The 26,207-nt window shown below is 47.3% G+C and overlaps 1 non-coding gene across 1 annotated transcript; it reads right to left on the bottom strand.

Moving 5' to 3' along the window:
• Positions 1-9,336: 9,336 nt before the first annotated feature.
• On the bottom strand, positions 9,337-9,409 carry TRNAL-CAA (transfer RNA leucine (anticodon CAA)). Its single transcript has one exon. It is a non-coding gene; the product is annotated as a tRNA-Leu (tRNA).
• Positions 9,410-26,207: the final 16,798 nt, after the last annotated feature.

The raw sequence follows: 26,207 nt of genomic DNA on the forward strand, positions 1-26,207 counted from the left end.
TACGGGAAGTGCCACTCATAGAATCCTGGGTCTCTGGCTCCAAAGCGATAGAAAAGTGGACCACGTGCTCGACCTCCTCAAGAATACAACACAGCAGATCTCTAAAATGATCCGCCAGGTGGTCAGAAACAGAAAAGGCATGCAGGAAGAAGACACGATCCGTCTGGTGCAGGCGCTTGTCATCAGTCGCCTCTCCTATGGACTACCTTACCTCACCCTGCTCCGAAGAGATCTCAACAAAGTAAACGCAATGATACGTGCAGCTTACAGGAACGCGTTAGGCCTCCCGCCATTCACCTTCAACGTCAAATTGGAAGCTCCTGGACTGCACAACACATTTGAAGAAATTCAAGAGGCTGTCCTCCTGTCCCAAAGGGAACGCCTTCAGTCAACTGAGACTGGCCGGCTCATTCTCGAGCGCGTTGGCTTTCCTTCGGACGTACAAGCTATACAGTCAACGACTAACATTCCTGTTCCTTACCGGGCAAGCGTATATGTGTCCCCGCTCCCAAAGAACATGTCTCCAGTCCACAACGAAGGCAGAAGACACGCCCGAGTAAATTATCTTAAGCGTACAGTGGAACGCAGTCCGAGAACTGTCTATGTGGATGCCGCTCTATACGAGCATACATCGAATGCAGCAGCAGCCGTGGTGGTGGGCTCTTCATACACAGAAGTCTCCAGCATGTCCATCCCGCACTGTACTATCACAGAAGCGGAAGTGGCGGCGATCGTGCTGGCCATTACCTACGGAGACGCGACCAACCGAGAGCTTCACGTAATCGCCGACTCACAAGCGGCGTGTCAGCTCCTTCTTGCAGTCAGAATACCTAAAAAAGTAGCTCGCTTCACAACTAACCCGTTGGCTACAACCTCACAGCTCAAGCATCAGATCACTTGGGTTCAGGGGCACTCTGGATTGTAAGGTAATGAGGTCGCGGATAGGCTAGCTCGAGGTCACACAAACCGAGCGGCCACCAATCCTGATCTCACAACCAGCATTCCTGTCCCAGCGACTTACGGCGCGCGACTTAAGTACCTACGGGAACAACGTAGGATTTATCCTCCTCCCCACAAGGGTCTAAATGCACAAGAAATGCGGGAATGGAGGCAGCTCCAAACCAACACTTACCCCAACCTACATCAGTACAACATAATGTTCCCAGAACACTACACAGACATATGCCCTTGGTGCCATGACCAGCCCACCGCCTACCACGTCACATGGGGGTGCACAGGCCCCAAACCTCCACACATAAACATGCATAATTCTGAGGTGCAGTGGGAGGCCACCTGCAATGCTATGATCTAGAGACCCAGCGTAGACTGGTAACTCAGGCAAAAGCGGCAGCCCAGGCCACTGGGGTCTTTTATTTTATTTTTTATTTAGAACATACTGCAGGCCTACAGTAGGCACAAGCAGGAGGGGCGAATACATAATATATGCAAAAAGAACAGGATTACCAAAATTGAAAAATCTTAAATACAAATTGTAACACGAAATACAACAATAAATACAAGGCTGATATGCAAAATACAAAAAGTAAACGTAGAAATAGATGGCTCTCAAATTAAATTCTGTGACGAAAACATTGAGTCAAAAGAATCAGCTCTGGTTAAAAGATCTGGCGGACACCGGTTCCAGTCCTCAATGGTCTTGAAATGAAGACTCCACTCACTGCGCCCCCCTTTTTTTTTCTTTTTTCCTTTTTCTTGTCTTTTTCTTTTTGAAATAAAGTTTGCTCTCTCTCTCTCTGCAGAGTGGGTCAGAGAAATCACTCGTCACTGGCATTCTAGTGGAAATCAAGAAGAAGAAATGGGCATTGGCAGTGTAAGGCCGCGATAAACAGCAGCTTTTTTGGGGGGGTTTAGGGGAAACTCATCCTGTGAGAACTCGCGAAAGTGTTCGTTTCTACGCATCTCCGGTACTAATCCGTCGGACCAGCCGCCGACGACACCTGTCTTCTTTGTTGACCGACACAAGCTCCCGTCACGGTAGGAGACTACCGCCGTATTCATAAACAGACCTTGGCCTTCCCTTTCGAGGTCGTTGCCTTTGCGGCCCCTTAGCGAGTTTCAAAGACCAACCTTCCCTTTAACCGTTTCCTTTAGCCACCCTTTCGGCACCTGAAAGGAAGCGTTCCCAAAGGTAGCCCTTGGCCTACCTTTAGCAGCTCCTTACGCAAATTCAACATGGCGGCCGAATATGACAACAGCTTTTCGGAATTCGCTGAGTTTTGTGGAGTTAATGGACGAAATTGAAAACAACAGCGTGCCCCACCGCGCGAAGCCAGTGCGGCGAATGTTGAGGGATCGCCTGAACCCTATGGAGGTATTTGACGATGACGAGGTCCTCGCGAGATACCGGTTTTCGAAGCCTGCCGTGCTGGAACTGCTGTCGATGCTGCCGCTGCACCGCTACCCTGACGGACGAGGCAGCCCCGTGCCACCACTGCTGCGACTGCTCATCGCCCTCCGTTTTTACCGTGCCGGGCCCTTCCAAGTCGCCACCGGTGACCTTGTCAGTGTATCTCAGCCGACGGTCTCCCGCGTGGTGTCCACAGTGTCCACCGTCATTGCAGCGACATTGTTCCCGGCACTAGTGCAGTTTCCGAAGGCTGAAGACATGCACAAACAGATGTATGCTTTTTATAACATCGCGAAGTTTCCAGGCGTAACTGGGTGTATAAAATGTACACACGTCCGTATAAAGAGCCCGGGAGGCGAGCACACCGAGGTTTTCCGGAATCGGAAGGGGTATTTCTCTTTCAATGTGCAGGTAAGTATACTTACAACCTGTGGTATTTCATTACTATTTTTACTATGCATGCTGTCATGTTTCTTTTTAATCAGGGTTTAGACGGGGTGGGGGGGGAGGGGATGATACTGAGACGAATACAAACTAGATAGGGGACTGATAATGAGAAAAAGAAATACTTTGTCTTGTTATTGTTTGCATAGTTAAATAGAAACAATGGAATGCTATGTTCATGCCACATACTTGCTCATTCCAGGCGTAAGAAACAAGACAACTGCTACAAAGTTTTATTGTAACCTCCTATGCCGATTTTATAATTTGGTAAAGATTACTGATTCATAATGCGACTTCCTTGTGTGGCATGTTTTGCGGCATTGCAGTAGTGATCACGAGAAATTGCTGTGTGTAAATAGTTTGTGGGACATTTTTTTTTGGATTTCATGCAGGCGATAACTGGACCCAAACTGGAATTTTTTAATGTAGTGTCAAGTTGACCTGGGTCTGCCCATGACAGCAGAATATTTGATAATAGCCACGCAAGATTCCTCTACGCGGAACGTGTCATCCCAGGGATACTCCTTGGAGACATGGGATATGCGTGCCGCACTTACCTCATGACACCTCTGAGGGAATCCGGACAACGAGGCAGCCCAGACTACCGGTAAGCTGAGACTACCTGGGAAAACTGTCATCTCAGCATAACATAATAAATTCTATGAGCAAAAGAATGCTTTTTTTGTTTCATTTAGGCACAACAAGGCGCAGATCAGGACAAGGAACACCATAGAAAGGGAATTTGGCATCTGGAAGAGGAGGTTTCCGTGCCTTGACATGAAACTCCAAATAGACACCACAACGTCTGCGGTAGTCATTACAGCTTGTGCTGCACTGCACAATTTTGGCCGCCGTCGTGGTGCAGAGGAAATGCCTCCAGCCCTGTTACGTCCTGGAACATACCTGCAACATCCAATAGCCACAACCACAACCACAACCGCTGCCACTGCCTGCGTACTCTCAAAGTGGTTTCAAAGCAAAAGGAAACATTATTCGGCACCATTTCATACAGAACTTGACTGCCTGAACGAACAATTAAAACAAAACGTGGAAGTTTATTTTCACTGTTTGTTTCCTTCCTTCAAAGCAGCAATTTGCAGCTGAAGTAGCTCTTGTTTTGCTTTTTCGGTCGCTTTTTGTAGCTCATGCAACTAAACCGCATTCCTAACGTGAAGCTCATGTTCAGCTTTCATGTGCTTCATTCTATGGACATGCTCTGTCCCTTTCCTTTTGTTCTCGCTGACACAGCCTGCAGCCGAACAGTGAGCTCCGTGGCAATAACAGCCTTTCTTAGAGCAGCTGGAGTCAGCACCGTTGCCTTGCGTCGGCGGTTATCAGGCTGTTTAGAAACAGCAAGATTGCTTTGGGAGGAAAGCTGCTGTGAAGCATTTTCTCTGTCACCGTTGTCCTGTATGTCACGACCGTCCTGGCCGACAGCTTCACAACTTTCAGGTGGTTCACTCCTTACTATCTCTTGGCTCCATGTGAAGTCGAAATCTGTAAAATGGTTTTGGGAAGTATTTGTACAATAAACATGTTTCATTAGGCTTTCAATTGGTTTAATTCGCATAACAATACAATATCACACTATCTTCATAGTAGTGTAGTGGTGTGCACAGTATCATTATGCTGCAAGTAAGTAAGCCAGTTTAGCTTTAATGCAAAGAACGTTGCATCTAAATTATGTTGTCACTGGCACAGAAAACAGCAGTCATGTTCCCTTTAAGCTGGCAGTTGTATGTTTACAGACAACCACATGGCTGTTTAATAAATAATTCCACCCGAATACAAACTGCAGAGGCTTAAGAAAAGTAGTAGAGATTGACAAGATAGAAACAAGAACAGTCCTGCAGTATGTTTCTAACATCATGAGTATGGCCTCTTTTAGTAGAAATCAAGATAAATGCACTAGTTTCCGTTATGAGTTTGCAATGCATGCAGCTAGTATCCATTTTGTGGAACACTTTGTGATATACTGATAATTAAATGTCCTCAAACAGCGCGCCACTAAGTTAGGCACGCAATATTATTACAGATATGTTGCATTCAACAGAATGTGTTAGCTCTCAAGACATGTAATAGCGAAAACTGATATGTTCATGCTAGTCTGTTCTATGGGCATCATTCGCATTCGTGTTGCAATGCGCCATTTTGTCGCTCATTCCTAAACAATGATACTATAGGGGAGCTCGTCTTATGAAAGATTTAAATAAAAAGATATATCTTTGCTGACATTCAAGTAGTTTTTCATATGCACAGTTCATTTCCTCGTTAATCCTTGTAATTGCAAGTATTTCAACTTAAAGGACTGTGCCCTAATTTAATGCATGGTGGCTATAAATTTGGTGCTGGCTATGCCGGATAAACAAGCGTGGCTATGTTGGATAATAAATGTTATTTCTGGATTCAAGAATATGAATCGTGCTCTACATCGCACGCATGTTCTTATTATTTATGTAATATACGTTGTTCACCGTTTCAAGCCTCATACAACATAATAATGACAGATTTTACCAACATTATCCACATTCAGTTTTGCCTGAGCAATGATTAAAACTTCAAAGATTCAATGCTTCATATATATTGCCAATACTGAACTCCGCACCGATGCAAGTGGCCACGGCATTGAAGCTATACTTGCCCAGCGACAACACGGCCACACAAGGGTGATTGTGTATGCCAGCCGCCTCTTATCTATGTCCGAACAAAATTACACTATCACAGAGCGAGAGTGCCTGGCACTTGTTTGGGCTATTACAAAATTCCGCCCTTATTTGTTTGGCCGGCATTTTACTCTTATAACAGACCATCATGCCTTGTGTTGGCTTTCCTGCCTCAAAGATCCTACAGACCGTTTGGGGCGCTGGGCGCTTCGATTACAAGAGTATACATTTTCCGTCGTGTACAAGTCCGGCCGGCTTCACTAAGATGCAGACAGTTTGTCCCGTCATCCCGTCGACTCCCCTAGTCCTACCCACTCCGACGATGACGCATGTCTTGTCTGTGTCGGCCTTTTCTAACATTGCCGACGAACAACACTTAGATCCTTTGCTCCATTCCATTATCTTCCGTCTGACCTGCGACCGACCTGATCCATCTCTTGCCTTATATATACTCCACGAGAACACCCTATACCGACGCAATATGCGACCAGACGGCGCAGACCTTTTGCTCGTCGTTCCTCAACATCTGCGTTCCACAATCCTTGACCAGTTTCATGATGCTCCAACAGCTGGCCACCTGGGTGTCTCTCGCACATACGACAGCCTGCGACGACGCTTCTACTGGCCGGGGCTCTATCGCTCCGTCCTGCAATACATTGCCGCATGTGAATTGTGTCAGCGTCGAAAGAAACCCACAATTTTGCCTTCCAGCCATTTGCAGCCGATCCCCATATCCACTGACTCGTTTTCCCGTGTAGGTGTTGACCTTCTTGGGCCCTTTCCAGCTTCCGCCTCAGGGAACAAATTGATCGCCGTCGCCACCGATTATGTTACGCGGTATGCTATTACCAGAGCCATCCCGACCAGCTGCGCCACAGACGTCGCTGAGTTGCTCCTAGAAAACGTGATTCTACATCATGGTGCCCCTCGTGAACTACCAACTGACCGTGGCCGCTGCTTTCTATCGCGAGTGGTTGACGAAATTCTCCGTTCGTGCTCCGTCCGTCACAAATTCACCACAGCCTATCACCCCCAGACCAACGGCCTCACGGAACGCCTAAACCGTACCCTCACAGACATGCTGTCCATGTATGTGTCTGACGACCACCGGGATTGGGACGTTCACTTACCCTTTGTGACATTCGCCTACAATTCATCAGTCCATTCTACCGCTGGATACTCCCCATTTTATCTGTTATTTGGCCGACACCCGTTACTGCCCTTCGACACCTCACTACCCGCGGCAGACGCCACCAGTACTTACGCCAGTGATGCCATTTTACCATTTTATTCGTCCCCTCGAACTGAGAAAAAAAAACATAAAAAATTGAGGAGGAGCCCGGACCAGCAAAGCTTTGCCAGGCTTAAACCAATTAAAAATAAATAAAAACGAGCAGCAGCTCGAGATAAAAAAAAAAAAAACACTTTTTAAAAGCGATAGAAGGTATTAAAAAAAAACAAAAAAAAAACAAACAAACGGGGTCCATGTCGAAAGGTGGTCCACGCTCGTTTAAGAAGAATAAAAGGAAAACCCCAGAAGGTAGCATCCAGACCTGCAAGTGAAACAAAACACGAACCAGAACCAGAGAAGAAGAGAACAGCAGCAAAACCACCGTCACACAAAATGACAAATAACAATACGGAGAGAGGCAGACGTGCGAAACTCAAAGCATAAAAAAAGAGAGACTGGGGTAGAAAGTAAACAGGACAGTCCCCAACAAAGAAATAAAAATCGGGTGAACAATAGAGAATTGCTGTCTCCTACGGCATTGTAATCGTTGGTCCACAAATTAAAGAGAGAAAATACTAATTTTAGGAATAGAAGAATCAAGTAAAAGAAAAAAAATTGAGTGCCGACACCACAGACAAGAGGTAGGGGATGAGAAAGAATTGCAAAACCTAGACAAAACATTAGGAGAGAAAAAAAACTATTAAATCTAGTCTGATGCGAAAAGACGTCCGTCACTATGCCAGATTATATTAACCCCAAAATGCACGGGTAAGAGAAACAATGGAGGAAGGTTCATAAAAAAAAAAAAAAAACTACTGCACCACTATACCGGACTCGTGTGACCACTGCAGCAGAAAAGGCCAAATAAGTAAAATGTCACATATCACAGAGGAATAAGAAAACAAAAAATAACTCTACTCATTTCATAGCAGTATGCATTCTGCCCATACGGACCTGGCTCTGTTGGCAAGAGTGCCTGCAGTCACGGGCACATCCAGGAAAACTGAAAGGCATGCCTTAAGCACTCTGCTCAACACAGGAGTACGGAGCCCTCCCCTGTGCAGAGCGTGGTAGGGGGTCTTCAGGACCCTCCGACGAGACCCTCGCCCCCACCACCATCAGGCTAAAGCACAGGATCAGCAGGTCGTCCGCTGGTGCTTGTAAAAACCAAGATGGAGAGTTGGCAGCATCGAAGGGCACGCCACGACAAAATACCATTGGACACATAGAAACATGATCCAGTAGGCATAAGTGACCTGCGCACTACAGCCATAGGCGCCTCCATGCAGGCACGTGGGCGTGTCCGTATCAGACAGGCTGAAAGGAAGAGCAATCTTCCTCCGCTGTACTGAGCGTGGTTGGGGGTCGGCAGGAAACTCCGAGGAGTCCCTCATCCCCGGTCTCAAGTACAGTACGGATCTAACGGAAATCCACTGGTGCTTGTAGAGCCAGGGATGGACTGTTGGCAGCAGCAGCGTGCACGCCACAACAGGAAACAGGTCAAAAATGCACCCAAGTAATAAGGCAGCCAGAAAAAGAAAAAAAAAGAGAGAGAAATAAAGGGTACCTGAGAAGAAAAACCAGGAATTGAAGGAAAATATTAGAGAGAAAAGAAAAGGAAATCAACTCTAAATGATTACGTACATAATTGGAACGCATGTTTCGAAAAAAAAATAAATAAATAAATATATATATATATATATATATATATTGTAGGGTATATTGTGCAATTGTAGGGGTGTGTTTATTCGGTGAACCCAGATGATTCCAGCCGCTCAGGGGAGACTCGCAGCGAAGCGTCAGGCGTGGCGAAAGAGCAAGGCAGCGAACAACTTCTTCGTCCTTGAGAGCGGCAGCACGCGACGCATGTCAGTGGTTATATCGATGAAGATTACCACACTACAATATATATATTTATATATATTTATAAGCAGATCAATTAAGGGGAAATGAGGGTACTCGTTATAATACATGAAGGAAAGAAGCCAACAGTCGGCGAGGCCAAGGAAAGCGTTGGGGATGGTAATTTATGTCTTTTTTTTTAATGTTTACTTGGACAAGCACAGAAATTAGTAATGTAATCTGTTTAGGGGAAAGATAAATAAACACAAAGTAGAATAAAAAACAACGTGCCGATGGTGGGAACCGAACCCACGACCTCCGAATATCGCGTCCGGTGCTCTTCCAACTGAGCTACATCGGCCGCTGTCCCCCCTGCTACTTGTTTGGGTATTTATGTTGTCTGTATACGAACCTTGAGAGTGTTCATCAGCGCCACCCTCAGCCATAGCGGCGAACGTGGAACGTCCTTTGTTACCGCCAGCGTCACGCAAACGTGATCAAGAGCGAGGGCGACAGCTGTGCTAGAACCCTCTTACGCTACCTATGGCTTCAAGACTGCCAGAACCGAGACCCCCGTAAGCTACAAGCAGATCAATTAAGGGGAAAGGAGGGTACTCGTTATAATACATGAAGGAAAGAAGCCAACAGTCGGCGAGGCCAAGGAAAGCGTTGGGGATGGTAATTTATGTCTTTCTTTTTTAATTGTTTACTTGGACAAGCACAGAAATTAGTAATGTAATCTGTTTAGGGGAAAGATAAATAAACACAAAGTAGAAGAAAAAACAACGTGCCGATGGTGGGAACCGAACCCACGACCTCCGAATATTGCGTCCGGTGCTCTTCCAACTGAGCTACATCGGCCGCTGTCCCCCCTGCTACTTGTTTGGGTATTTATGTTGTCTGTATACGAACCTTGAGAGTGTTCATCAGCGCCACCCTCAGCCATAGCGGCGAACGTGGAACGTCCTTTGTTACCGCCAGCGTCACGTAAACGGGATCAACAGCGAGGGCGACAGCTGTGCTAGAACCCTCTTACGCTACCTATGGCTTCAAGACTGCCAGAACCGAGACCCCCGTAAGCTACAAGCAGATCAATTAAGGGGAAATGAGGGTACTCGTTATAATACATGAAGGAAAGAAGCCAACAGTCGGCGAGGCCAAGGAAAGCGTTGGGGATGGTAATTTGTCTTTTTTTTAATGTTTACTTGGACAAGCACAGAAATTAGTAATGTTATCTGTTTAGGGGAAAGATAAATAAACACAAAGTAGAAGAAAAAACAACGTGCCGATGGTGGGAACCGAACCCACGACCTCCGAATATCGCGTCCGGTGCTCTTCCAACTGAGCTACATCGGCCGCTGTCCTCCCTGCTACTTGTTTGGGCATTTATGTTGTCTGTATACGAACCTTGAGAGTGTTCATCAGCGCCACCCTCAGCCATAGCGGCGAACGTGGAACGTCCTTTGTTACCGCCAGCGTCACGTAAACGTGATCAAGAGCGAGGGCGACAGCTGTGCTAGAACCCTCTTACGCTACCTATGGCTTCAAGACTGCCAGAACCGAGACCCCCGTAAGCTACAAGCAGATCAATTAAGGCGAAATGAGGGTACTCATTATAATACATGAAGGAAAGAAGCCAACAGTCGGCGAGGCCAAGGAAAGCATTGGGGATGGTAATTTATGTCTTTTTTTTTAATGTTTACTTGGACAAGCACAGAAATTAGTAATGTAATCTGTTTAGGGGAAAGATAAATAAACACAAAGTAGAAGAAAAAACAACGTGCTGGTTAAAAAAAAAGACATAAATTACCATCCCCAACGCTTGGAAGTAGTGACGGTCGTCATTACACATCTTGCCACAGGAACAAAGTGAAGAGGAGGATAGACGTACCTTTTTTAAAATAAAAAGGAAATCTGCCATGCCCTGTAATTAGAGTTGTAATCGCATTACGGGGCGGACAAATGCGTGGTATATTGAGGGTATCGGGTATCCAATTAAATAATTCTGTGCCACCATTATTTTCGCGCCAATATGTGCTCCACAAAACAAGGGAAGAACGATGTAAGCGTGAACGGACATAACGTTTTGAAAGAGCAGAAGGATGTGAAAATCCGTACTGGCCTGCGCTACCAGCTGCTTGGTGGGCCAACTCATTGCCATAAATGCCGGAGTGGCCCCGGATATGGAATAACATGAATTGAGCGAGAGACGATAAGCGCGACAGGTTCTTTTTAATGGTAAGAATTGTGGGGTTAAACGAATTTACTGAAGAGATGGCAGAGAGCAGAGACAGAGAATCTGTATAGAAATGAATAGGCGTAGTGGGAGGGTTGTTAAGAGCATATTCAACCGCAGAATTAAAGGCTACAAGTTCCGCTTCATACGCACTGGAAGGTGGCTGCAAAGAAAGGCGATGAACAAATAGTATCTTTTGGGTTGAGTTAAGTACTACAAAAGCTGCGCCCGCGGAGTGAAGTGTGCAGGACCCATCAGTACAGATATGCAGTGCGCGTTGGGAAGAACAAAACATGGCTTCCTGGTAGGTGAGTTTAATAAAATGAAATTTAAACTTGATTGAGGGATGATCAGCCCAGGGAATGAACAATGGCTGTATTTCAGAAGGGTTGTATGTAACGTTGCCATAAACTATAGGTTGCCGGAGTGTAAAAAGCTTGAACTCGGCACATAACTGGTCTAGATGAATAGGCAACGGAACAACATTTGCAAGCACGCAAAGTGCGGCTGTTCGCGTGGTAGCGTAGGCGCCAGTAAGAGCGAGGAGTGGTATTCGCTGTAGTGATAGGACGCGATCTCTTAGTCTAGAAAGAGGACAGTGATACCACCATGCAGGGGCAGCATATGTAACCGAGGGGAGAATGACTTGGTGATAAATTTGACGCAAATGAGAAGGTGAAACGCGAAAGTGCAAATTAAACCAATTAAGGAGCTTAGCGGTAGAGGCCAAAGTTTTAGTTTGCAAGTGATTTACATGGGGAATAAAGGTAAGGTACGAATCAAAAACGACCCCTAATAATTTGATAGTTGGCTCGCACTTAAGCTAGAATAGCAGCTTGGGCATGTTGGTTATGCATCTTGAGGATAACAGCGCGGAACACAGGACGGGAGCACAAGATTAGAGGACGACACAACGAGCGCTGACTTTCAACAACGTTTATTTTGAAACACCCTCAACTTCTTATACCCTAACGCCACAGATCACGTACAAATGACTTGCACATATTAGCAAAGTTAAAAGAACAAAACAAAAACATAATATTATATAAATAAATACACGTGCCGCATAACCTTTTCTTGCACACAGCGTGGTGCACTCTCTAAACACTCATGGAGACGATTGCACATTCAGCAGTTCGATTTCTTTTTGTGTTAACAGCAGGGACGGTTTGCTTACACATTGTTCCTGCAGTCTAGCTATCTCAGCGGCTTCAATTATCTCACGAACCAGCGCCTCATTATGTTTTGCTAGACCTTTACATTGTGTGAATTGCACGCAGCAAGTTTTTGACGCGCAGTCTCTTACATGGATCCCCAAATGCCTGCTTTTTTGTTCGACGTTGTTTTTGTGTTCTTTCAGCCTGTCAAATGTGCACCTTCCAGTCTGTCCTACGTATTCCTTCCCACACTTCAAGGGTATGGAATAAACAACGCCTTCCGCGCACTCCACAAATCGACTCTGGTGGTTTGTTGCGCACCCCCTCTGCCTTTGCGATCCATCAGCGTTTAAACGTCGGCAGAGGCTTTTCAATTTTTCAGGAGCAGTAAGCACAACATTAACGCCTGCTCTACGACCGATCTTTTTAAGCGATGGGAAATGTTGTGCACATACGGTATGGCCACAATCCTGCGCTTGTTTGCTGTCTTCCTGTTCTCGTCACCTTGTTGAGCACCGACACGCTCGAGTCTCAACTTCTTGTTCAAACGTTCCGCAACAGAAACAAGCAAATGTGATGGGTACCCAGCTCCTGTAAGGCGGTCAACCTGGCGATGAAAACTGGCCTCCATGGTGTGAGTGCATGACTTCGTGAGAGCATTTGACAAACAAAGGTTTGCAACTGCTCATTTCACAAGTTTGGAATGAGCCGAGTAGAAAGGTAGTGGCGCCTTGTCACCTCTGGGTTCATAAGCCCAGCAGACCTTCCCTTGCCCCCCTCCCTTACGCCTCCGGCTCCTCGCAACCCCCGGAAGTGGCGGGACACTTCGCTGCTTCTTGATAGATCCATCGAAGGCTTCTGGAACTTCACCTTGGCTAAGCTGCGCGCCGTTATCTCCTCGAAAAGAAGAGCAACGGAAGGACAGACATCTGGTAACAGCGTCCACACCTGCGGAGTCAAAGGCCTGCCTCAGTCAGTCCTAGAAGTTTTACGCCACGGGCCGAAGTTCGCCGTCGAGCCGAAGAAATCTGCACCGGAACTTCTGGCCATGGCACGACGAGTTGCGCGGGCTGCACCGGAGTCCGAAAGTTCCAGGTGCGTCTCAGACGGAGTGGACGTGGTCGCACGCTGCCGACTGCCCAACAGAAGCCTGCCTGTAGGACGAGCGGTGAAGTATTTGAAAGAACATTCGCTTTCATTGCTTACTTCGGACAAGGAGGGGGGCTTTGCTGTGTTACCTATTGACTTGTGCAAAGCCAAGGCGCTAGATGCCATTAGTTCTGTTTTTAATAGACACGAAATGTCGGTGCTAAGAAAAGCGAAGTCAAATGCTAAGAAGCTATGCAAAAATCTTAAACTTGACCACCTAGTGCGCAGCATTGAGACCAGTAAAAAATCTTCTCTTGACATGTTTTTCACTGTGAAAACGCATAAACCTGACTGGCCCCTAAGGGTTATAGTTTCTGAGAATGGGACCTCTCAAAAAATGATCGCCAAGTTCTTACAGGAAAAACTAAAATTACTAGACTGTGATGACCCTTTCCAGGTGAAATCATCAGACGATTTAATAATGTTTTTAAATGACAATTCTAGCACTGACTTTGCAGCATGTTCGGTAGATGTAAAAGATCTGTACTATTCGATTCCCCAAGATGATCTCCTAGAATGTGTAGAAACTTGCATAGATACGTACGGTGCAATCACTTTCCAAAATGCCTGTGGTGTGTCGACAGGCGGGTTCTTGGAGCTGCTTGCTGCCTATTTGAAGTCTACCCATGTCCTCTGGGAGGGTAACATGTATCTCCAAAAAAGCGGCGTGTGCATAGGTTCTTGTATTGCACCAATCCTCAGTGACTTGTACCTCACCCAGAAAGACAGAATCCTTCTGAGCGCCCTCCCCGGCACAAGCGTCCGCAAAGTGTTTAGGTACGTCGATGACTACCTTGTGCTCTGTGATGGCCGCGGCACGAACGCCCAAGACGTAGCTCAGGAAGTAGTGGCGTGCTTTAACCACGTTCTTCAGCCGCTCACGATTACCCACGAAGTCCCGGTACAGGGGTCTATGAGATTTCTAGATCTCAGACTTGATTTCGGGCAAGGGAAGGTCTGCTGGGCTTATGAACCCAGAGGTGACAAGGCGCCACTCCCTTTCTATTCGGCTCATTCCAAACTTGTGAAAAGAGCAGTTGCAAACCTTTGTTTGTCAAATGCTCTCAAGAAGTCATGCACTCACACCATGGAGGCCAGTTTTCATCGCCAGGTTGACCGCCTTACAGGAGCTGGGTACCCATCACATTTGCTTGTTTCTGTTGCGGAACGTTTGAACAAGAAGTTGAGACTCGAGCGTGTCGGTGCTCAACAAGGTGACGAGAACAGGGAGACAGCAAACAAGCGCAGGATTGTGGCCATACCGTATGTGCACAACATTTCCCATCGCTTAAAAAAGATCGGTCGTAGAGCAGGCGTTAATGTTGTGCTTACTGTTTCTGAAAAATTGAAAAGCCTCTGCCGACGTGTAAACGCTGATTTATCGCAAAGGCAGAGGGGGTGCGCAACAAACCACCAGAGTCGATTTGTGGAGTGCGCGGAAGGCGTTGTTTATTCCATACCCTTGAAGTGTGGGAAGCAATACGTAGGACAGACTGGAAGGTGCACATATGACAGGCTGAAAGAACACAAAAACAACGTCGAACAAAAAAGCAGGCATTTGGGGATCCATGTAAGAGACTGCGCGTCAAAAACTTGCTGCGTGCAATTCACACAATGTAAAGTTCTAGCAAAACATAATGAGGCGCTGGTTCGTCAGATAATTGAAGCCGCTGAGATAGCTAGACTGCAGGAACGATGTGTAAGCAAACCGTCCCTGCTGTTAACACAAAAAGAAATCGAACTGCTGAATGTGCAATCGTCTCCATGAGGGTTTAGAGAGTGCACCACGCTGTGTGCAAGAAAAGGTTATGCGGCACGTGTATTTATTTATCTAATATTATGTTTTTGTTTTGTTCTTTTAACTTTGCTAATATGTGCAAGTGATTTGTACGCGATCTGTGGCTTTAGGGTATAAGAAGTTGAGGGTGTTCCAAAATAAACGTTGTTGAAAGTCAGCGCTCGTTGTGTCGTCCTCTAATCTTGTGCTCCCGTCCTGTGTTCCGCGCTGTTATCCTCAAGTCACACTTAAGGCTGTGAGATCCAAGACGGATGGTGGGTTTACGCTTTTGTAATGCTGATACTCCATTATGAAATAAAACATAAGAGCATTTTTGTGCGTTTAACTGAACACGATTTTCGGTGCATCATTGCTGGACTAAAGTCAGAAAGCTGGTTGCCCTTGTAGATAACTCGCGACTTGTCTTACCAGGTACAAGGATAATGGTGTCGTCGACATATGCCTTAATGTGAATTGGGGAAGGGAGAGATATATTTAGGAGGTCATACAGGACAATGTTCCAAAGTAATGGGGAAGGAGGTGAACCTTGCGGACTACCAAGAGTAGAAGGAGCCGAAATAGAACAAGAAGGAGATTGATATGTTAAATGCCGGTCATCTAAGAAGGAAGCTAAAAGAGAATATATATTTTTTGGACATCGATGCTGCCTTAGAAAACGCAAGATTAAAGGGTGCCAAACACTATCAAATGCACCTTTAAAGTCCAGAGAAATTAAAACCACAGGGTGCTTCTGTTGTTTGTAGTCCTGTAATAATTCACGTAATTTATAAATGGCCTGGACAGAATTCCGGCCGTGAGTGAAACCATACTGATTCCTGTGAAGCAAGTTATTTTTTGATAAAAAGTAGTACAGTCGACCATAAAGTAAGCGCTCGAGTACTTTACCAAACGAAGATATAATACAAATCGGGCGGTATGAGCTCGGAAGGTCCGGTGGTCTGTTGGGCTTGGGAATAAAAATAACTCTGCCTATTTTCCATGGTTGAGGGAAGTGACCCAAAAACAGAGAAGAATTGAAAATTGAGGAAAAGAAGAAGGGATGAGCATTAAACAAGGAAACGACAAAACGAGGAGAGATAAGATCGGGGCCAGCAGAAGACGTTAAATCCATTGAAGTTATAACAGCCTCAATTTCTTCGAGAGTGAACGGTGGATCCTGGATTGAGTTATTATAAGGCTGCTTAATATCATCCCTAATGTGAGTATGTAAAGGTAGATCTAAAGAAGAGTCGTCCGCAGCGATATGCGTATTCATCAGAAGCTTTATAGTGTCTTGAAACGTCTCTGTATAGGTACCGTCAGGGTATCTCAGCATAGGAATTATTGAAGGAGTCCTGATCTTTCCAAAAGCATACTTGTATGGCTTGCCAAAAAGGAATTTCCTTGTAGCATTTGAGCAAAGTTCCTTTACATAATTGTCGTGTGTGCGCCTGATGTTAGCTTTATAGACTGCAAGAGCTTTATAATAAATTGAGCGGTGGTAAATTCTCTGTGTAGGATCGGAAATACGTTTAAAACGACGTCGAAGAGCCCGAACACGTGAGCGCTCCATGCGCAAATCAACCGACCACCAAACAGATCCCTCAGGAAATGTAGATTTAACAGAACGCAAGTTTTCGTTGTAGAGTTTGATAAATATCTGATTAAATTTTGAAAGGACGCTATCAAGGGCAGGCGCTGAATAGATCTGATGATTGTAAAAATGCTGAAACCAATTCAGAGACGCTAACTGGGAAATTAAGCGACATGAGCTGGCTCTAGTAAGCCTCTTAAACTGTGATGAAGGTTGAGAAATGAAAGAAAAAGAAATAAATCTGTGCTCTGAAAGGGATGAATCTGGAAAAACGTCCCAAAAATAAGCCTCGCTTAGTAAGTTTGGGGAAGCCAATGTGATGTCAATCCAACTTGAAGCGTACGGAGTTTCATATGTTGGCAAGGAATTTGGATTATTAATAACAACCAAGTTATTGGATGCAGCAAATGCTTGAACGTGAGTTCCTCTCAGGTCCGTAACACTTCCGCCCCAAAGGATGTTTTTTGCGTTAAAGTCGCCACAAATGATTATATTATCTGTAGGTGAAGTCTGTACACAAGCTGCCAGTAAAGCAAGACAGCTTTCGATATCTGCGCGAGGTGGTATATATACTGCTATGAAAAGAAATTGATAAGTCGATGTCGAACACAAAATGGCAACAAGCTCAGGTGAAATGAAAGTAGGAAAAACATCAAAATTAGGATTATGGAGCAATACAACGCAGCGGGGATTTTCAGTACAGTAAATTTTATGAAATGAAGGGGGAATTCCAGCAAATTCTTTTTTAGGGGTAATATATGGATCGCAGACAGCAGTTACTGTGATGTCATTATCTTGAATGCATTTAACCATGGGGGCAGTCGCGCAGCGTGTGTGATCCAAATTTACTTGTAAGAAATTTACATTAAGGTTGGGACGAGGGGTTGCCTTGGTCCTAAAAGGCATAGTTGGTTCTTGCCCGTATGCGAGCCACTCGATCCTGCAAGATAGTGCAGGTGACGTCACCAGCAGGATGGGCACAAGGGCGGCCTGCCGTTGCGCATGGGGCGCATTTTACGTTTGGGTCCTTAATCGATCTGGGACACTGTGCAAGGGGGTGCGAACCGGAGCATCGAGTACAACACGCCTTATCCGGGGAAGTTTTTTGTGTACAAGCTCGAAGGGCATGACCGTACTGTGCACAAAAGGTACACAAAGGCACATGTAGATCCTCCTGGACTTCTACTGAAGTCCGACCGATCGTGACCCTACGTGCGGCGCGAAGTCGGGAGAAGGCGGGATGGTCGACCTCAATGATGTGCACTCGCTGCCCAGATCGCTGAGTAAAAGAAAGTCTTACCTTGCATGTTTCTGGATCGAGGCATAATCCGGGGTTCGGTTGACGACCGCCACCAAATCATCCGGGAGGACGTCCGGGTCAACACCTGATAGCCGAACGTGCGGGTTCCTCCTCGAGGGAACCCGGACCTTAATTGAGGCATTGGTGGCCTCAATGCGGGTGATGGCTGTCCTCAAACGCTCAAGATCTCCTGGGTCCTTGGAAGTTACTACCAAGGCACGACGCGTGAGCCGGAGGGTGAGAGCGCCAATCCCCTCGGATTCTAGGTCTATTGATGCCTTGAGCAGAGTTGCAACTTCCTGTCCCACGTGATTTGTAGCGGCCGCAGACGTTAAGACCATCTGGTGAGGTTCGACAGTATGATGCTCGTGAGGCTTTATAAAGACCTGAATACCATCCGTGGATCTGCGAATTGCTTCGCGAGGTGCCACGGAATCTGGAGCGGCCCGCAAAGTTGCTGCGAAGGTCCGAGAAGCATTACGTCCAGTCCTCAGCGGATTAACTTCGCAAGCAGATGTCCTACAAGAAAGCTCCGCGTTGTGGGCCTTAAGAGCTTCTATTTCCCGGTCGCGAGAACAGATTTTGTCATGTAAAGAACGGATACGCTCCCTGTCCCGTACAGCACAACCAAAAAAGTGCATTGCCTGTGCATTAAGAGACGAAGCCAGGGAGACGAGAACAGCGCGAACTCCAGGGCCAATCTTACTTTTGCTGGCGTTGATCGTAGAAATCAGCTGCTCGTGTGCCCTCAAAATGGCAGCGTCGGAACCCAGCGGAAATTCATCAAGATCTGTGGACGGCTCAATGGCCGCAGGATGCTGGGAGAAGCCAGGTAAGGTAGTCAGATGAGTCAAACTCGTCCCCGAAGGCGAATGCAAATGGCAATCAGCATTCACTTCCGGGGCAGAATCTTGCAAACAAGGAGTAACATCCGGAAGGTCAGCCTTACTGTCGGAAAAGTCCGCTGTGGCTGGAGGGTTCGCGGTAGAATCAGCAAAGATGCTAGCGTTGCCCGCAACAGCAACCGTGTCAGCCATGGTTGTTCGAGCAACTGTCAGGCCTACCCAGGCTGCAGCTGAGCCCTGAAGGTTGCAAAGTATTGCTGCAGCGTGGACGGACGCCAGTAGAGGTCCCCGGAGGGTCCCTGGAAGACGACAGGGGCCCTCCGAGCAAACGCACTTGCAAACGAGACCCTGGGAACTCGATAAAACCAAATATTCCGGAGCACCAAGAGCTGCTTCCTTCTTCTTTCGTCTTCGTCTTCAAGCCCGCGCTCATAATGCTCGCCGGATAGCTCATGCCAGGCTCTCTGCATCTCAAGACTCTCAAAAGTTCCGGTACGACAGTCGCCACCGTGATGTCCACTACACTCCTGGGTCACTCGTCTTGCTGTGGCTCCCGTGCCGTCGCGTGGGCTAGTGTGAAAAACTTTTGCCCCGTTACACAGGCCCTTACAGTTTTGCGCCCCGTGACAGACGTCACATACCAAGTTGAATCTGTGCCTCCGAAATCCTCGTCCAGAGCGCCATCCTCTGAAATAGTGCATGTGTCCCGCCTAAAGCCCTATTATGCACGTTCTGTTTCACAAACGTAGAACGCACCGGGACTGTGCTTTTCCCGAGGGGGGTAGTGTTATGAAGGGTCACGAAGAGTCGGACATGACTGAACGACTGAACTGATCTGACTTTATGTGTTGCTGTTGAAATGTCATTTAGTCTGGAAAGTGCGTTGTTGAGGCGGAACAGCTCGTGCGTTTTCTCACTCGGGCGCCGACGCCGCCAGTTTTTCGCTGCATGTGGTGCGGCACGGCGACGGTGCGTCAGCGTTGCGCCGCACCGCATGAAGTTCGCAGAGAAAGTTCGCTCCATAGGGTGGCCTTTTAGGCGTTAACTTTGCATTTCAATGAACTTTAAAAATCTCCGAGTGTTGATAGAAGAGTTCGAACGTTTCAGGAGCCGCATCGACATACGATGTCTCCTTGCGATTTCGCACTTTGCTTTCACGTCCAGGGCCTCGTCGCTCATGGTTGTAACACGCACATTGATTACGTTGATCGAACACAACCTATTAAAATTAATTCGAAATTCGCACAAGTAAAGTATGCTTCGCACGCGAGCACGCGGAAGCAAGCGGAATGACGAGTGCGTGTCTACCGTGGTCAGAATGGAAAAGAAAAAAGAAAATCTTGTCTTTAAACATCTGCTTCAAACCTTCATCAAACCTTCAGAGTCTTTTTATAACAATGAGTCGGTTACTTTTCCTAACATAAACAAGGCCAGTCTTGTTCACTTATCATTTAAGGTGAAAGATATCGTCTACTTAAATTTTGGTAGCTGCTACTAGCGCCATTTCAAGCGCAGCGGTTGACAGGCGTTGTGATTGCCGCTCGACAGGTGACGCTCACGAAGAATACCTGAATTATCATCATCATCTATTTCTTTTGCACTTGCCGTGTAGCTGCGCTGCTTCTCCTTTTTAGTTTTGCTCCTTTAATGCAATACAGCTATTTTGCAGTAAAGACCTTGGAGAAGTGCTGTGTGACTGGGGTATAAGGGCCGGCGCCGTCGTTTCGCGACACCTTTCTTGCGAACGTCACCTCAAGGCAGAGTCACCAAACAATGCCCCTTTGTCTGGACGCTACGCGCCCACTTATCCCCCCCCCCCCCCCCCCGCTGCATCGGCTTTTATCGCCGAGTCAATGAACGCCCCCGCGTCGCCTCCTTGGAAAGCGCGGCAACGACATTCCAGTTTTTCAATGTATACCGTGTGATAGAGATAGGAGGAGCGCCGATGGGGAGAGGTTGTTAACCCTCGAGTGGAGTGAGTGAGCAGCATGCACACTGCTTTTTTATTTTTAAAGAATGGAAAACCTGAGTCCGAGATAATGGCTATCCCACCGGGATGGGTCGTATTAATCAACGGGTTTGATTGGCTGCGTAATTTTGAGGCCGATCATGTGAAGCGACCACCCTCATATCTTTGTTTGTCGTTGCCATGAAAAAGCGGTCATCAGACCCGGTTGAGCAGTTCTGTCTACTCGAGCACAAGCTGGCTACTCTGTGCTCGGCACCTAAGCTTTCCTCTATGTGAACTAAGCCGTTCTCTGTGTGAGATGTGTTGTGCTTCAGATGTACCCTTTTGCTAGGGCGGCGGCAGCTCTGTGTGACGCCACCAGTGTAAACCCAGTTGTCATTTGTGTATGTAAACTGTATATATATATCATCCCTTTTCGTTCAGCTTCAACACTGCCTGAATTGTCATCTTACTTCATCAACCTGCAGAACACGAACTTAACATTACTTGAGCAGTACGGCAGGGTTCAGCGACCAGCGACCACGAGCATCACCCAGAGCACCCAGGACCTGGGAACCCACTAGGCATCAAGCGTCCGCACGTCCTGCCAGAAGCAGTAAGGTGATCTAGGCCCCGAATCAGAGACAGCGCTCTGGGGAAGGAATCCGACGAGGATGCGGTACCTAGGGACGGAGGCCCCAACCGGCGACACCAGCACGGGTAAGCGGGATTTCTTGCGCTTTCTTGAAGTAGCTGTGGCTCAACTGTAAAGTGGCGCATGGTTCTAAGACGGAGCATGATGTCGAGCTTAGGCGAGAGAGCAACAGGGGGAGATATAACAGATGACAGCGAGCAGTCGCAGCAAGCGACAACTCAGCATATAGCAGGAGGGCTAGGTGAAGTAGCGGAGAACTCGGTATCCGATTCAGTTGCAATTCGCCGTATGGTTGAGCTGGAAAATTGAATATCATTTCACACGAACGCCTAGAGTTACAGAAACTTGGGCTAGATCTAGCGGTTGCATTGGCGATAGCGGGAAGCGGACAGACGTCTGTAAGGTCAGACATTGATGATCACCGTCGAGTGGGGCCCGATGCAGTCGCCCAATATGCTAAGGTGGCGGTTCCACGGTCGCCCTCTCGGGAATAGTTCAGATTCTGCCACCAGCTGGCTACTAATCGATGACTGAGGAATTGAGTACCGAGCCACCCAGCCCTCTTGACTTGCGCTGCCTGAACGCTTTTCTTGTGTTGCTGCGCGGACTTTCAAAGGTTTTTGTAGCTCCACAGCAGCGTCTAGGCAGAGAATGAAGGGCTTTTGCCCCCATCCTGCGCAGCATGGGCTGTCTCATTGAGCTCCCCTCTTCACCCCATCGCACCGCTACTTCGAACAATACGCGTCCCGCCAATGAGACAAGGGCCTTCCCTCTCTTGCCTATACTTCGTCTGGCAAGATGTTTGCAGCACAGCGAAAGGCAGAGGCACCCCGGCCGGTCCAACCAGGATCACACGTACAATAGGCAATTGTGCTCCCACCTCTGGTCCCCCAAATTGGCAGGGAGCACAATTGTCTATTATAGTGTACACGGGGGAGAGGCACTTAGGAGCACAACTGCAAGGACTCCTCTGCCTTTCTCAATGCTGCAGATATCTTGTGAGAGCAAGTATAGTTTCCGCTGCAAGCCACGAATGCGAATGCTTCCCCGCTGCGCTTGAGGCGATTTGACTTGATTACAGTAGGCTAGCTTGACTGAACACAAAAAAACTGGGTGTCAACATAATTGCACAGTGAAATTTTAGTACCAGTGAAAAGGCAGAGCGAATGGCATATATTTCTGCAAGTTCCTCCATGAACCTTAGTTGAAGTCGGCGCTTGTCTTGTGTCCTTTTGAACCTCGTCTTTAGGGCTGTGCAATCATGTTATCATTAGCGACCTTTAGAATACTGCAACCCTATCCGTAAGTGGAATAGAGTAATAACGGAGCGCAAGTGCGCATGCCCAATATAATTCCCGCACCCCTCGCCTGTTCATCCCAGCACTCGGCGCGTGCGCATTGTTGCCGCTCTATTACCCTGTCCCCTAAGCGATAGGGGTACCATATTCTAAACCTCCCTATTGTTGATGCCATAGATATGGTAGGGATCGGAACACTCCTTGACTGGAGTGTAAGCTGCCAGCTCTTTTGGTCAACAGAAATTTGCTTTATCAAACGTTATTACAAATATGATAATATAGCTATAATTAGCTGAACTTCAGTCAACTGTCGCCCTTGTTTATTTTTGTTCGTGCTTGTCCAATCTTGGAAACTAGAGTTGGTAAGCTACAATGTGCAAATAAAGTAGTAATTGCCAGTTTCTTTTTTCCTTTTGAGATGAATCGATATTTCGTAATAGACGGGAAATCCACCAAGAGGCTATATATCGCGCATGAGGCCGGCATGTATTCATGTTCTCTTCGACACTGAGGAGGCGGTGGTGGTGAAAACGTTTATTTCATATTGGGAGGTTTGACGCGAAGCCTTAAGGGCTTCCGCCTTATAATACTGGGTGGAGACCCTAGTCAGGGACCCCATTGGCGTTTGCCGCCGCCTACGCACGCCGAGTTAAGGCCCTTTGGGCCTGTAGGTTGCAGCAGCCGAGCAGGGTCGCCTCCCAGTCCTCCCGGGAAGGTTTAGGGATGGGGGGAAGGGATGGGTTTTGTTGGCAGGCCCATACCATGTGGTAGGTGTCAGCCACCTCCACACAATACTGGCACTGTCCAGTGAATTGGGAACACTGAGGAGGCGCATTCACACTAAACTATGCGGGAAATAGGGGAACGGGAGTTGATGTTGTAAAGGAAGGTTGCCTGAAGAAAGGACCAAACGGGGCAGTTTTGTAGGCGCTTATGGCGGTTGCTTCCCCTTTCCCAATTGGATGCTCAACAGAGTCCACATTTTATTTATTCGCTCGCGCGTACGTGTATGTGTGTGTGTGTGTGTGTGCAATTAAAGGAACACAGCATTTTCAAGCAATTATCATAAAATTTTAACAATCAATCTCCTATAAACATTTTTCTCCTGCAGAATTTTATTGGACACTGAAATGTGATTTGATAATTAGCATGCTATCGAAGACGCTGACCTGTCATGCTGCAGCTTTCCCTGATGATGCATACGCTTTCTGAACCAACTTATTGGGTGGACTACTGTTCATTATGAGCTTGGATCCTGACTTTATTGTACTCATTTCACAGCGCACACACACGTATGCAACATGTATACTTTAGTGTTGAACCCGCGTTTCGGCTTCATGTGTTGGTAGTTATTAATTTCGTGATGTGGCACTTGTACATTCGCACATTTGCAACGTAATAATCAGCGCCCAATACTTACTCCATGCAAGAGCACCCATGTTTGCCAAATGTTTTTCTAGAAATACTAAAAGATTCGACGCATCGATCAGATCGCCTTCTGTCAGATTTGGCATGCGCTATAATTTATGAATTTTCCATACCAGCTTCATTTCGTCAAACGAAAGCACGTTCTTTGTATGCTTCGAAATTATCACATGCTTCTATGTCAGTTTTGCTAACATGATCGGACACCTTTCAGAGCACAGGAAGTCGAGTTGCTTCAAAACAAGGTTCAAATATAAACGCAACAAATTGGGCGTTGAGACGGCGGATGAGCGGACGCCTGGGTGACACGGTATCTACCTTACTCGAGATAAGGGCCCCGTTCTTTTAGAAACGCTCTGCCTGCCGATGGGCTTTTAAAGCGTTAGCTCTGCTGCTAACTTGCACGAGTGGCACGTTTTTCTGAGAATTATAAACAGTGCCATCACCATAGCAACATCGTCGTCTTCGTTGTGTCAGGACAAACTAGCCTGAACGCTCCACGCCCTCGGCCACAGCGGCGAAGCGCGGTAGCGGGCGATGCTAGGCAGGTATAGCATTAGAGCAAAAATGAACGCCGAACCAGCTTCCCTGCCGAATGCATCAACGGTTTGCCGTAGACGCCGTAATACTTCGGATAATTCGCGGTATATCCCCTTCAAGAAGCGGAATTAGCTAGGAAGAGGACGGGACATCATGCACATGTAAAATAATTAAAATAAGCCCTGTAAGGGTACGTTGAAGCTCAGGTCGGTGTTCCGGTCGACCGTTTAACTAGCGCGTCAGTCTCTTGCGTCTTCTTCTTCGTCTGCCGCCTTCTTTGGAGCACGCGCCTTTCGACTTACGCTCGTCGTCGTTGTCACCATCGACAGTCACCGAGCGTTGGTGCGACACTACAATTATCCCCAGAAGAAAAAGGAGGCATCCTGCCGACTCATGGTGTCGACACAACAGGCGGGTCGTAATAGGGCTTGAGGCGGTCAACATGCACTGTTTCACGCCCGCGGCGACGCATATTCGATGTCGGTACAAGCGGTTTTATAACGTAGTTCACTGGAGATGTCTGGCAAATAAATCGATATGGGCCATGGTATTTAGAAGCAAGTTTGGTAGAGAGGCCGGAGGGGGTGGCAGGAACCCAAAGCCACACGAGGGAGTCTGTGCTGTATGAAGGAGCTGGACAAGACGGTGCGCGAAGGACCTGCTGGTGACCTTGGTTCTGGGTTGTAAATGATCGGGCCAACTGGCGACATTCTTCTGTATATGCTGCTGCTTGAGAGACGGTGGTCGCTTCGGAAGTCTCAGGGCGATAAGGAAGTATCATGTCTATAGTTGAGGTGTGTTCGCGACCGTATACACCATTTTACGAGGAGCAGATGAGAAAGAGAGAAATACTCTCGAACACCCACCCCCGCGCGACGGACCGCTGTTGCCATCCTCCTCTGGGCTGGTAATCCCGCTCGCGGACCAACGCTATTGCGGTTTGTCTCGTGTTCGTCCATTTGTTACTGCGGTAAAATACGCGTTTGCTGTCGTGAAATGAGTGCTCCAGTGCCCTACGCAACACCGACGTCATCTGGCCAGCACTGCGTGGTCGTGGGCTGCGGCAATACCCAGCGAAAACGGAAAAACATTGCCAGCGGTGTCTGCGCACAGCATTCCACGCCGAGTTCTCAGTGTGGGTGCGATATGTTTATGCTACACCGGTTCCCTGTCGACCCGGACTTAAATCGACAGTGGACAGCGCTGGTAAACAGGAAGGACTTTGTTCCAACAACAAACTCACGCGTATGCTCGGCTCACTTCGTGGATGGGAAGCGGACGGAAAAGAACCCGTTGCCCATGCTGAGTCTTGGATACGAACGAAAGGTATGCGCCAAGTTCCTACAATTGATTTGCTAGTTTTGCGCAGTAATCAAACCTATCGGTGTTTTGACCTATGAACTAATGAGTGATAATAGAGCGTGTACTAAATGGAACAAATGTTAACCATTTCGGCAACATCTGTTTGGGCGGCTAACCCGCACTATGTATGGGACTGACCGTACACATTGCCTGCAATTTATCTCTTGTTAAGCTAAGGTGCACCTTGACAGCAATCTTGTTATTGCGAGGGATTTCGTACTAATACATGTCCGTGACTGGTGCCTGTTAATCGGAAGCGTACACGTACCTTTATGTATTGGTTATGACCAATGTTTGCATGTGTTCAGGTGACCTACGGACGCAGGCGTCTGATGCGCGACGACACAAATCCGCCGGCAGCGAAACGAAGGGT

The sequence above is a fragment of the Amblyomma maculatum genome, chromosome 1 (assembly GCF_055883805.1).
Source record: "Amblyomma maculatum isolate TAMU_Amacu chromosome 1, ASM5588380v1, whole genome shotgun sequence".
Taxonomy (NCBI): domain Eukaryota; kingdom Metazoa; phylum Arthropoda; class Arachnida; order Ixodida; family Ixodidae; genus Amblyomma; species Amblyomma maculatum.